This window comes from Chelonia mydas, chromosome 11, assembly GCF_015237465.2.
Source record: "Chelonia mydas isolate rCheMyd1 chromosome 11, rCheMyd1.pri.v2, whole genome shotgun sequence".
Lineage (NCBI taxonomy): Eukaryota > Metazoa > Chordata > Testudines > Cheloniidae > Chelonia > Chelonia mydas.
This window is the reverse complement of record NC_051251.2, coordinates 61,598,073-61,606,795: the sequence shown is the minus strand read 5'-3', so window position 1 is coordinate 61,606,795 and position 8,723 is coordinate 61,598,073.

The window sequence follows — 8,723 nt, the reverse complement described above, 5'->3', positions numbered from 1 at the left end:
TGAGGAGACATTAAAAATTCTGGGACTTTTCAGCTTAGAAAAGAGATGACTAAGGGGGGATATGTTAGAGGTCTATAAAACCATGAATGGTGTGGAAAATTGAATAAGGAAATGTTTTTTATTCCGTCACATAACATAAGAACTAGGGGTCACCAAATGAAATTAATAGGCAGCAGATTTAAAACAAACAAACTAAAAGTATTTCTTCACAGTCAACATGTGGAACTCTTTGCCAGGGGATGGTGTGAAGGCCAAAACTATAACAGGGTTCCAATAGATAAGTTAATGGAGGATAGGTCCAGCAATGGCTATTAGCCAGTGTGGGCAGGGATCCAACATCATGTTCTGCATGTCCCTCTCCTCTGTTTGCCAGAAGCTGGGAGTGGGCAACAGGGCAACTTAATGATTACCTGTTCTGTTCATTCCCCCTGGGGCACCTGGCATTGGCCACTGTCGGAAGACAGGATACTGGGCTAGATGGACCATTGGTGTTACCCAGTATGGCCATTCTGATGTCCTTATATAAAACCCAGATGTATCTGCTCCCCACTGTAACCCACTAGACCCCATTCTCCTCCCAGAGCTGGGATAGAACCAAGGAGTCCTGATGGTCTCTCTCTCTCTCCATAGAGTTAGTAATAAAGTAAGAATATACATTAAACCTAACTAGTGTCCCTTAAGCGACTTGCCACAAAATGTCAGAACATCATGTTGTTAGAGCTGAGTGTGTCTAATATTTATTTAATTTTCTTTCTTTTATAAAGGAATTAGATACAGGGCTCCTGTCAGCTAATTGCTAGGTTATCTGCCAAAGCTCATGAAATTCACCTCTCCCTCAATGTGGAGAGGAATATACACAGCGTTCTGCCCCAAGTTATGACTCCCTCACACGCTGGTTTTAGACAAAGCAAAAACAAATTATTAACTACAAAAGATAGATTTTTAAATGATTATAAGGGATAGCAAACAGATCAAATCAGATTACCTCGCCAAAAAAAACCCCACACAAACTAAGCTTAATATACTAAAGAGATTGGATGTGTGTAGGAAGCTCTCACCCTAAATGATGATTCAAGCAGGCTGAAGAGAATCTTAAGGGGCCAGCTGCACTTGTTTACCACTTAAAAACCCCAGGTATTCCTTTCACAGGCTCAAAATCCCTTCAGTCTGGGTCCAGCACTTCCCTGAAGTTCAGTCTCTGTTCCTCAGGTGTTTCCAGGAATCTCTTTGGTTGGGGAGTCAGTGAAGAGCCATGATGATGTCACTCCCTTGCGTTAAATAGCTTTTGCATATGGCAGGAACCCTTTGTCTCAAAGCTGGGTTCCCATGCCCCGGTCAGTGGAAAAACACTGGTATTCCAAGATGGAGTCCAGTACCAGGTGACTTGGTAGTGTCATAGCAGTCATGAGTCAGTGGTTGTTTGTAGTGTCCTCAGGAACCACCCTCTCCCTCCCAGGTCATCAATAAGCTTCTTCCAAGGCCTTTTGTTCTCCCTAATGGTTCATTAACTTGAATGAGCCCTTCCCAACCAGCCATCTATACTGACAGTCTTTTGCCTAGTGGGCATTCACCAGGTGTAAACACTTTTGTAATAAAGATCTATAGTCAATATTCCTAACTTCAGATACAAAGATAATACATGTACACAAATAAGGTAATCATATTCAGTAAATCATAACCTTTCCAATGCCATCTCACATGACCTAGCTTGCATAAGCTACATTATGATTGTCCTATTCATATAATAATATCTCTATGAAGAATATGGGGTGCAGTGTCACATGGGTGTCACAATCACCAATAATAGCTGGCACCCCACTTGGGAGACAAGACTGAATCGGCCTGATTCTGAAGACTCAGATACCCTCACAGCTACAGGTGATCTGTCCAGGTTTGATTGGTGTCCTTAGAGAGCCATGGTGGTCAGTGCCAAAAATGCTTACGATAGATCTGTATTGTGTCCAACCTACTAGCCTGCCTCAGTTTCCCCATACGTAAAATGGAGGCATTGGGCTTGATTTTTGCAGGTGCTGGGTATCCACCACTCCAATTGACTTCACTGAGAGCCCTGCACAGGGGTGTGGTGGGGATTGAGTCACTGTTGTTTGCTCAGTATTTTGAACATGTAAAGCAATATGTGCCCGAGTCCTAAATATCACTAACAACAGTAACAATTACTTTCTTAACAAGTATATGATGGTGCCGTAGGTAGCGCCACTAGCCTTTCATCCCTGGAGACTTGAATTGAAATCGTGCCTGTGGTTTGTAGTGAAACAGGTTGGAGGTCTCATCCTAGCTCCTTTAGAGAGGCAGTATGGCCTAGGAGTTCATGGACTGGGACTCAGGAGACTGGTTACTATGCCTGGCTTTGCTACTGCTTTGCTGGCTGACCATGTGCAAGTCACTTCCCCTGTCTGGGCCTCAGTTGCCCCATCTGTTTAATGGTGATGATACTGACCTCCTTTGTAAAGCTCTTTGAGAGCTACTGAGGAAAATGCTATCTAAGAGGTAGGCATTATTATTAATTTATGTGCACATCACCAAATTATTGCATGGGCAGGCCCACTTGGTAACTATTAGTTGTGAAAGCTCAAGACAGGACTAGCCAGGATATTTGTGTTCGCAAAGCTGTGGAAAGAAACTTGCATGTTGTCTGCAGGCTCCAGCCAGTGCTGCTACTCAGATCCTCAGAAATACAAAGTTGGAGCCGTTTGATTGGTTTCACTGGGGACTGGAGAGGGCCCTGCAGACTGGATTCTGATCTGACTTACATTGATTTTAGTCCAATGTAACTTCAGTGGACTTGGTTCAATGGGATGATGTGGGACCTAGACTGGTGTGTCTGTGTTAGGAATCTGTCCCACTGCACCATTCAGGAGGCTGTTACAGCTGAAGATCAGGGTCGGTGAAAGTAGCAGTTATGGAAACACTCTTAGAAATGACTAGACAGAAAGATACTTGGGATGCACAATTAATTAAGCCTTTCCCAGCTTTTGAATTCATTCTTTTTTCCATTCTCTCCAGTGGCAGAAAGTATCTCTGGCTAAATTGCTGACAAGAGACTAGGCCAGGCATCTGGGAGTCCTTAGTCAAATTGGTGCAGTGAAATCTGGTTGGCTAGCTAAATAAATAGATAATTTGAAATCATTAGACACCTGAGTGAGCCCTGATCAAACAGAGCGGAATTACCTGTAACTGAGAAAAATCAAAGAGTCTCGGGGAAAGCGGGAACACAGAGGAGATAAAGAGCTTAACATTAGCCTTCTCTGGGGAAGAAGCGCTAAGATATTAATAACTGGCTTGAGCTTTTGATTTTTTTGTGACTGTGAAATGAATGATTTGTTCACTGCTGGAGGAATATTTTGTTGCTGGTGTGGGGAAGGGGATGAGGGCACCAGTCCTAGTTCATCAGCTTACCCCAGATAAGCAACTGTTTGATATTGTGCCATTTCTGCCCCTAGAACAGGGATCTATTGACAGGGATATTCTGGAGGTAGTTTTCGTTGATTTAGCTGTGTACAGGTTTTATTTGAGAGGAAAGAGCTACTTCAGACTCTCCAGAGAGACCAGAACCCTAATTCCTGCCAAGTTTAGCTGAATTTCACACAATGACCAAGCCGGTAAATAGGCACATTTACTCTCAGCCTTTGGATCCCAGGCATCTGGAATGTAGATGCTTTAAAGTATGAAGCAGAAGAAATGAAAGTGAAGATTCCATGCAGTGACAATTTGCATTGAACTAGCAGGCAGCAGGGAATGGCTAATCAAGAAAAACACTTGAGAGCGCATCTGGGACATAGAATAGCTATGCTTTCCGTGCCTGTCATCCATTCACAGCTTTGGCAGCACGAGTTATGATAACAAAGGGGGTGGGAGGTGTAATTCTATCTGAAAGAGCAATGGCTTCTAATAACTACATGTAATGCCATACCCCTGGGTGGGTCATCTACCAACATGAGCCTCTGTTACCTAAACTAAAAGACCCAAGTTCATCACCCTCTGTATCCCAGCTACCACTAGAGGGCAACAGAGCACCACACTGAAGTTGGCGTGGGTTACCTAGACAAGACATACACACACTCAGATGCTCAGTTACGTGGCGGTGCCCATGTTGACTTCAGAGGGACTGCTCAAATGTAACTGAGCAAATTGTAGTCTAGTGGGCATATGTAACGTTTAAATTTGATGACATAGATGTGAAAGCCAATGGCATCACACCAGGGATGAATTCGGTTAGGTGTGTGCACAGGCGTGTCAATGTAAATCTGCAGCATCTGGGAAGGTAGTATGACAATACTAGTAATAAACAGCTGCCACTTCTCAAAAAGCAGCCTGTCACAGAAATGTTTCCTCCTCCTCCTCTCAAATATGGACTTTCCTTTCTAGATTGCACCTACCCAGGGCCAGAACGGGCAAAATTCAGTCCAAGGACAATGCTAGATTTTTCTTCACATAACAATGGTGTGACTTTAAAGTACAAAATCTTGTGACCTCACAGGGGTAGAAAGGGCAATTTTATGTTCTTGGAAAGGGGAGTTTCAGATTCCCAATAGAACCCCCCACTTGCCTCTAACATTGAAAGGTCTGAGATAAAGGCATGGCCGGCCCTAGAGCAAATGGTGCCCTAGGTGAGGAGCATCTTCGGCACCCCCACTCCATTTGTTAAGCTTTTGAATACCTTATATTTTATTGCATTTGTAGCCCATTTCACAACTTTGATGCATGATTTGCATGCATGATTTTTCCCTGTCACATAAGATAATAAATTTGCACGCTAGGATCTGTAAGTCTGTATTTATTCATGCCATATATAAGCAAATAAAAAAAATGTGTTTCCTCTAAGCTTATGCCCTCACAAACTGAAGCACAGTGTCAGAGATATCCAAAGCTTTGAGCAGGGGGCTGGACTAGATGACCTCCTGAGGTCCCTTCCAACCCTGATATTCTATGATTCTACGAAAGGCTGGCCAATGGCATTTTCAAAATAGCGATGTCAGTCTCTCATCGGCCATCATTGACTGAAGATACGTTTTAATGAGCCTGAGCTTTGAAACGCTGCACTCACCGCTCGAGACTATGACCGGCAGTGTGAGCAGAATCCTCAAAGCTATCCACACATTAGGAAAAGTGTCCTTCAGCTCTGCATCATGAATGAACTGGAGAACTTGAAGTGGAGAATGCTTCCCGTGTTGCCAAATGTGATGGATATTGTCCAGTTAAACACAGAAGTCTGTATCATTGACATCTGAACATTCCACATGTGTCAGTGTCTGGCGAATTGTTCAAGTGTGTGTTCCTGTCCACCAGCAGCTTACTAAGCTCATACAATCCCCCCCAGGCCTTTTTGTAATGCCTCATTTGTCCAAACCTTTCTTCAACGGACACTCGAGCAGTGTCAATGAACGAGCAAAAAAGCTCCGTCTTGAATTTTTCTTCTGAGCGTCCCATCACCTCGTCTTTGTCCTCTTGACCAAACTGTCTCTTCTTTCAATGAATACAAGTTTCCTTGAAGACAGGCTCAACTCCTAAGTTTTCCGCCATTTCTTTGGCAGCAGTGAAGGCATCTTCAAATCCGTTGTCTCTGTCGGCCACAACAAAATCAAGTCAGCTTCTTATCAAAGTAGGAGCGGTTGTGATGTCCACTGACTGAATTTATAATGCTTTGCTTACAATGTTTACTTAAGAACATAAGAACGACCATACTGGGTCAGACTGAAGGTCCATCTAGCCCAGGATCCTGTCTTCCGACAGTGGCCAATGCCAGGTGCCCCAAAGGGAATGAACAAGTAATCATCAAATCATCAAATCCATTTCCAGCTTCTGGCAAACAGAGGTTAGGGACACCATCCCTGCCCATCCTGGCTAATAGCCATTTATGGATCTATCGTCCATGAATTTATCTAGTTCTTTTTTGAGCCCTGTTATAGTCTTGGCCTTCACAGCATCCTTTAGCAAAGAGTTCCACAGGTTGACTGTGCATTTTGTGAAGAAATACTTCCTTTTGTTTGTTTTAACAACTGCTGTCTATTAATTTCATTTGGTGACCCCTAGTTCTCGTGTTATGAGGAGTAAATTACACTTCCTTATTTACTTTCTCTACGCCAGTCATGATTTTATAGACCTCAAGCATATCCTCCCTTAGTCGTCTCTTTTCCAAGCTGAAAAGTCTCAGTCTTACTAATCTCTCCTCATACAGAAGCCGTTCCACACTCCTAATAATTTTTGTTGCCCTTTTAGGAACGTTTTCCAATTCCAATATATCTTTTTTGAGATGGCGTGACCACATCTGCATGCAGTATTCAATATGTAGGCATACCATGGATTTATATAGAGGCAATATGATATTTTCTGTCTTATTATCTATCTCTTTCTTAATGATTCCCAACATTCTGTTCGCTTTGTTGAATGTCGTTGCACGTTGAGTGGATGTTCTCAGAGAACTATCCACAGTGACTCCAAGATCTCTTTCTTGAGTGGTAACAGCTAATTTAGACTCCATCATTTTATATGTGTGGTTGGGATTATGTTTTCCAATGTGCATTACTTTGCATTTATCAACATTGAATTTCATCCGCCATTTTGTTGCCCAGTTTTGAGAGATCCTTTTGTAGCTCTTCGCAGTCTGCCTGGGACTTAATTATCTTGAGTAATTTTGTATCATCTGCAAATTTTGCCATCTCACTGTTAACCACTTTTTCCAGATCATTTATGAACATGTTAAATAGGACTGGTCCCAGTGCAGACCCTAGGGGACACCACTATTTACCTCTCTCCTTTCTGAAAACTGGCCATTTATTCCAACCCTTTGTTTCTTATCTTTTAACCAGTTACCGATCCATGAGAGGACCTTCCCTCTTATCCCATGACAGCTTACTTTGCTTAAGAGCCTTTGGTGAGGGACCTTGCCAAAGGATTTCTGAAAATCTAAGTACACTATATCCACTGGATCCCCCTTGTCCACATGCTTGTTGACCACCTCAAAGAATTCTAGCAGATTGGTGAGGCATGATTTCCCTTTACAAAAACCGTGTTGAGTCTTCCCCAATAAATTATGTTCATCTATGTGTCTGACAATTTTGTTCTTGACTATAGTTTCAACCAGTTTGCCCAGTACTGAAGTCAGGCTTACTGACCTGTAATTGCCGGGATCACCTCTGAGGCCCTTTTTAAAAATTGGTGTCACATTAGCTATCCTCCAGTCATTTGGTACAGAAGCTGATTTAAATGATAGGTTACAGATGACAGTTAGTAGTTCTGAAATTTCACATTTGAGTACCTTCAGAACTCTTGGGTGAATACCATCAGGTTCTGGTGACTTATTACTGTTCAGTTTATCAATTTGTTCCAAAACCTCCTCTAATGTCACCTCAATCTGGGACAATTCCTCAGATTCCTTTTTGTCACCTAAAAAGACTGGCTCAGGTTTGGGAATCTCCCTCACATCCTCAGCCGTGAAGACAGATGCAAATAATTCATTTAGTTTCTCTGCAGTGGCCTTATTGTCCTTGAATGCTCCTTGAGCATCTGGATCGTCCAGTGGCCCCATTGGTTATTTAGCAGGCTTCCTGCTTCTGATGTATTTAAAATTTTTTTTGCTATTACTTTTTGAGTCTTTGGCTAGGCGTTCTTCAAATTCTGTTTTGGCCTTCCTAATTATATTTTTGCACTTAATTTGCCAGAGTTTATGCTCCTTTCTATTTTCCTCACTAGGATTTAACTTCCACTTTTTAAAGAATGCCTTTTTGCCTCTCACTGCTTCTTTTACTTTGTTTAGCCACGGTGGCTTTTTTTGGATCTCTTACTATGTTTTTTAATTTGGGGTATACATTTAAGTTGGAACTTGATATCGTGCCAAACCACAATTGAGACCAGAAATTTTAAGTCAGTGATCTGGTTTGCCAGGCTTTGTGCCTCATGTCTGAGTCCAGCCTCATGTCCGACTCCGCCGGTTTCATCAGGGCATTGTAAACCTCAGTCACTTGGCACCTCACTGGCCTTATGCTGTCAATGCAGCTCTCCCAGCGAGTGTCACTTAGTGGCTTCATGATCAGATTTATAACATTGTCCATGAGGATCTTCCACCTGATAGCTGATGCTGAAAACAGGATGTGTATCCTTTGCAGTACTCTGAAGAGAGATATTGAATCTAAAGAAGATGACACTGCATCTGACACAACCAGGTTGAGTGAATGGCAGCCACAAGGCACAAAGAAAGCTGTTGGTTTCAGTGCAAGGATCCTTGACTCAGATACCATTGTTTCTTCCCTTCACGTTCATGCCGTTGTCGGAGCCGTGGCCGCAGCACTCCCGATGCTTTATTTTCTTCTCATTCAAAATGTTCATGAACAGTTCTGCTCGGCCTTTTCCAGTAGAGTCCTCCACAGATCGGAAACAGAGAAAGTGTTCCTCTGTTTGGATACAGCCATCCTTGTCATCAACAAACCTTACTGTAAATGGCATCTTTTCACTGTGACTAATGTTGGGAGTACAGTCCATTGTTACAGCGTAGTACTTCGATTTGCCAAGTCGCGTCAATATGTTATCAAGCACCTTCCTTGCCATAAGGTCAATCAATTAGTTTTGAATTGTTTTGCTGCAGTAATGGTCCATAGCTTCTTTAGGAACTACTCGATATAGGTACTCATGCATGACACTGCTGTATTTCCCAAGCAGCTCTACCAAACTGAGGAAATTACCTTTATGTTCAGTGAACAATTTATCCA